The sequence below is a fragment of the Ambystoma mexicanum genome, chromosome 7q, assembly GCF_040938575.1.
Source record: "Ambystoma mexicanum isolate Mex_15411 chromosome 7q, UKY_AmexF1_1, whole genome shotgun sequence".
Lineage (NCBI taxonomy): Eukaryota > Metazoa > Chordata > Amphibia > Caudata > Ambystomatidae > Ambystoma > Ambystoma mexicanum.
In genome coordinates, this window is record NC_090941.1 from 41,929,547 (window position 1) to 41,935,546 (window position 6,000).

Sequence of the window (6,000 nt, forward strand, 5' to 3'; positions counted from 1 at the left end):
TGGTGCCTTCTTTTGCCCGGGTTTCGGAAACTTGGGCAGCCCACAAGCTTGATTTACAGGATTTAAATAATTGGTTTCGCTGTGCGATCGCCCTGCAATATTACAGAAATTATTTTAAATCTGCAGTCTTTGGGCCCGCCGAGTTTGAAAATGTGTTCGCAGCTCTGCGTTGCTGTCAAGCAAAGACGAGCTCCCAAGCTGGTTTGTGCCTCTGCCCAGTTTAAAATTGGCTTGCGTTATCCTGCCCGGTCTGCCTTATAACGCGAAGGGGTTCCAGCCCACTGTAATAAAATGTATTTTTTCTGGACATAAATGTCTATTTTCCCTCCCTCGTAGCCCCAGCGCGGTGGCTCACCTGAAAAGTGTTGAATCGGAAAACGTCCGTGCCGTGCTGTTCGAGTGGCGCTTCTCCTTCGTTCGCACTGGTTTTGTGGCTGATTCCGCAGCGCGCGTCTTTGTTTGCTGTGGATTGGACACGCTCGGCGCTCGCTTTTTGGTCTATGCCGAAAATGTTGAAGCTAACAGCGTCCGCGCTGGCAGTTCGGTTGTCGTTTCTTCCTTCGTTAAAACTGCAATGCACTTGGTTTGAACAGTACAATGTTCAGGAAGGAAAAAGACACTGTGATGTACAGTGAACTTCAAGAATTGCTAAAGAAGCAAGAAGATTTGGAAGACACTGAGTAAACAGTGAACCTCCTGTTTGCTTGGGTCCCTGTTCAGGGTCCACAAACAGATTGTGTTTACTCTGAGCATGCTGCTCTCATTTACAGGACCCCGGGAGGCCCTGGGTCTTTGTTGTGCATGTGGTGGGGGCCGCTGTTGTCACAGCCCCCAAACGGATAGCCGACTGTCTGACCCCTGGTGGGGGGCAGATCTTTGAACCTGGGCCCTGCCTGATGGTTGTTTCCTTATGGCGCTTAGCACCTTGCTGTTTGGAGGAAGGGTGTGATGACTGTTCGCACCTTACCCTTCCGTGGCTTTTTTGCTGCCGAGACTGTGTGTCTCCATAGCTGGGGGGAAGGAGAGGAACAGGCGCGGGAGGTTGGGCCTGCCCCTCTCCCAGCTGCCGATGGTAACAGCAGTTACCCTGCCTCGCTTGTGGGATGCCCATGCAGCATTGCCCAAAACTGTTCCCATTGTGTCTTTTATTTCTGCTGTTACATCTCAGAGTCTGTGGGAAAGTCGCATGAACACAACACAGGTCTCTCTCATATTGGCCCCTGTCAGGTTTTTAATCATAATTTTCAATGAAATAAAGTTGATTGTAGAACAAGGAAATATACGATGTTACATCATATTTTGAGTAATTAGTGTGATAGGATCAAATAGTGTGTTATTCTTTACGTTTCACTGAGGATTCACCTTTTTGTATTTTGAATATGCAATTTTATGATAATAATGAGATGATGTTTTGTATCTTGAAGAATGAATTTGAATATTGATGTGTGTAAATAAGGATCTGTTTTATTTGTGACTGGTATGATTTATACCTAAAACACAAATAAATAAATAAACAAACAATATCAATTACAGATTATTTTGGATCAATAAGCGATAACAACCTTTCTTACATTTTTCAGCATTATTCTTCAACACACAGCACCAACAGGAAATTGAATGTCTTTACTAATACAAATCAGTATTTCTTAGCATCAAGCTATTACATAGGTATAAATCACTTATTACAATACAGCTTGCACATTTTGTGTGTGGGGTCATAGGCCCCAAACAGAAGTCCCTTCACATGGATAGCAGCCATTTAAACATTGTAACAATAACGTCCTGGCTTTTTCATTTGTTGTTCAAAAAAATAAAGAGACCACCTAACTTTGAAAAAAAGAGATATTGTTTGAAAAAGTATAGATAGAGACCCAGTGTGAGGGGAAACTCTGTGACTCCTGAGTTGTTCACGTGTAGTGAAAAAGAGGCTAAGTGAAATAGAGGGGTAATTAAATTGGCTTCTGAATGCTTAAGCACAGGATCTGGCAATTTGAGCGCATTAAGAAACAAGAGACGTGATTTGAGTTTAAGACCGTGTAATTATCATGTTAAACTAAGAATCACATTTTCTGACTGTGATTTAATGTGTGAAAGATAACACAATGGTTGAGAATCTGTCAACACAACGGTTGAGAATCTGTTACTGTTCCACAGAGAAATTGGGGAGGTGGGAATGTGTTTATCAAAGTGGGAGTGGAAAAATCGGTTGTTGAACACCTACTTGACCATCTAATCTGAACATCAAGAATGGAAATGAATCATTATGTATGAAAAGTGCAGTCTCTTTGATATTCAACATGACTTTTGAGTCCTAGTTCAAATCTATCACTTGGTACATTAGTATGACCAAGGTTGTTACAATCTGTTCTCTATTTCACGTAGCCTCTTTTTCACTACACGTGAACAACTCAAGAGTCACAGAGTTTCCCCTCACACTAGGTCTCTATGTATACTTTTTCAATCCAAATCTCTTTTTCAAACTTAGGTGGGGTCTTATCTTTCTTCACTCAAAAAACCTTTTAATGTTGTGTACTTTATGTGTTCATTCACCAACAACAATGTGGGTTTTTTATCAGAAAAATGATGCAGACCAGAACATTGTTGACATTAAGCTTCCTGCCAATTCATGTATTAATTTTTGTGTACCATTGTTTTGAACAAAACACAACAAAAATAATAAATTACCAATATTTTGAAGTTTTATGGTGTGTGTGTTTCTTTTTGGACACTGAATATTTGTATACATAACTAAATGACCAGGACTAGGAGGAGTCCACACCCCAATTTTGATACTTGAATAATATTGCATGACCCCAGAATGTGTAGTATCATTATCTAGCAGCATATTATTCACTGTTGATATAAATTCTTCAAGTGCCCAGCTGCCTGCCCTACGAGGGCACCCCAGCTTGCATCTTTTTGTATGGTCAAAAAATTAAAGAACCATGGGGAAAGGGGCCTACCTATCAATATCAAAGGAGGAATCAAGGAATCCTGTGACATAGAAAACAGGATTTTTAAACATTGCAGGGTAAAAACGACCTGCACATGTGTTTGAAAAATAAAATCAGCTTTAAAAAGCCACAATGGAAAAAGATATCACTGCTCAAATGAAAATGTCAGGAAAGAAGAACAGGATGTGTGGGTTGACCAAAGCAATGTATATTATGGTTCCCCCACAAAACTCCAGTGACAGTTGAAGAGACACTTACTTAGGGAAAAATCTGTTCTGGCTGAGTGCAAAAACTTCACAAGAAAAGCCCCACTCGAGCTGCATGTCACATCTCCCATCTAATAACCATGTAATAAAATTTGATGCTGCTGAAGACGTCAACATTCCCTATTCTACAGACTTACTGGCAGGAAAGCAGGGACTTCAAAAGAAGGCCATCCATGGTTGTAGCATGACTAAAAGGTGTGAATCCTTGTTGCACCCACTTGAAAGAGCCCACACTAACTTCAAAGAGACTCATGAACATCTCTGGTCACAGGCTAACCCAGGGGAACAGATGGATGTGGGGGATCAAGCAGCTATCTCATTTGCTGACAGAAACACTCATCATTAATATAAAAGACTCTTTCATTTTTATGCATTTGTGCAGCAATCGGACTGAGGATGAATTTTGTTTTTATGCCATTTTTCATGTCATTTCCAGGCAGTTTTTAGGGAATAAAATGCATCTACCTGTGACTCTGTGAACTGTAATGGCCAGTTAGACGAAGTTTCTGGCTGATCTGAACATGTGACAAATCTGAGAGTTGGTGAAAAGGTGGAAAAGGAAATTAGGAATATGCTTGATAACTTACATATTCATAACTGTTGTACATTTTATGAAAAAGACAAAAATGTGACATATGGCCATGCTACATAGTAGAGATTTGTCATTCGGCTTATCTGATTCCCCATGATCAGTTAAAACAGAATATATGTTTTGTATGGCAGTTGCTAGTACAATTATGAAGTTATGATACATAACTAGCTTTGCCAAAAGTTGAAAGGAGAACAAAGGATGGTGATAAATGGGAAAAGATAGATGTTGCTCCAAAACCCCTAAACCAATCCTGCCTGGGGGCGGAGAGAGAGAGGGTAACTGTCCAATCCTAGCGACAGGGATTATGGCAGGGTACTTCCCCTAGATTCTAAAATTAATGATGTCATTTCTGCTACATAAGGAGGACTGTACTAGGACTCAGGACAGACACACAAAAACTGGGGAGACAGGAGGAGGACGGAGAGAAGGCTGCTGAATCTTACCATCTTTGAGAGTGAGTGACCATAACCCCCTGCCCTTTCTTTCCAGAGTGTCCTGAGATGCAGCTGGCTTTCCCGAAACTTAAACAAAGGCTTGCTATGTAAATAGCAATAACCCCAACCCTAAATTGCATAAGTCCTTCATTTTGTAGCAGTGCATCCAATATTTCCCCATTGAAAACCTCGATGGCTAGTGTAGTTCAGTCATTTCTGCATAGAATAATCTGTTTACCTGTGAATATTAGCATATCCCCATTGAAAAACCCCTCATTTGTCTATGTAAATCCTTAGTATTTTCGTGAGTAACTCAATGATTCCCCCATTGAATTTCACAGGATCGGAAAAGGTGGAGTTCGAAACTACCAAACTTTTTCCTAGTGTTTTTGTTAATTGTTATTGGCATTAAAGTGTTGCACAAAATAATCAATTCCCCTTGTGAGCTTTAATACAAATGTTTCCTTGTGTTTAAATTATGCCCTGCTAAGCAAATTTTTATTTGCCAGTATCATTCCTCTTTGCATCTGTCAGCCTGAACCAAAACCGATTTTAGTTTTGTGACTACACCCCTTTACCAGAGCCTGGATGTCATTATAAGCCTCAGTATAAATTAATTTCCATTTTTCACTGTATTTTCCCTTTGCCTTTGCTTTCTCCCAAAAAATGATTTTCCTACTCTATTTCTATTTTCCCTGGTATGCTGATTAGTATTCTCTAAAACTTTGCCTGTCTCCTAAGTGTAAGCAGTACACATTTTCTTCTATTCTGTCCATTAGCAGTTGTAAGAAATGATAAAAACCCCATTCTTCCATTTTGCTCGAAAAACGGATTTTCCCATTCTTTGCTAGCTTCCCATATTGTGGCGGTGGGCCTCATCCCAAAACCGATTTCCCCCCATATTCCCATATTCCTACTCCTTGCCACTGCCTTCAATTCAAAGGAACCAAGTCCAATTGATGTTTGGGGTTGAGTGTTGCAGGGGGAGTGCTGTTACACTCACCTGGTATCCATGGTGATGCTATTCAGCCCTGGTTGGTTGGCAGAGCCTTCTCCCCGATTTTTTTTCTCCCGCGACCCAAGCCCGGCAAGGTGAAGCCCGCGGGTCAAGGGCGCGGGGTGTTGGCGGCCCGCGGCGAACGCTGTTTGTCCCTGGAGGGACTCCTTACTGGTGGCCCCGCCCCCCCCATGTATTTCTCCCGCGACCCAAGCCCGGCAGGGTGAAGCCCGCGGGTCAAGGGCGCGGGGTGTTGGCGGCCTGCGGCGAACGCTGTTTGTCCCTGGAGGGACTCCTTACTGGTGGCCCCGCCCCCCGTGTATTTCTCCCACGACCCAAGCCCGGCAGGGTGAAGCCCGCGGGTCAAGGGTGCGGGGTGTTGGCGGCCCGCGGCGAACGCTGTTTGTCCCTGGAGGGACTCCTTACTGGTGGCCCCGCCCCCCCGTGTATTTCTCCCGCGACCCAAGCCCGGCAGGGTGAAGCCCGCGGGTCAAGGGCGCGGGGTGTTGGCGGCCCGCTGGGGTGTTCGCGGATCGGTGGGGGGGCTAGACAGACTGGCCTTCAACGATCTGTGCTGGACCGTGTCGAGGTGAAGAACGCGGCGGGGCAAGGTTTGGCCTGTGGCGGGAGACCTGCCTGGTCCGGCTTGTAAATTCAGAAAATTGAGGACCACGAGTAAGTACCACACGAAGCCACATAAGAGACAGTCATCAAGCAACCATTAATCCAACTGCTGCCAAGGGGGGACAGAGATTGT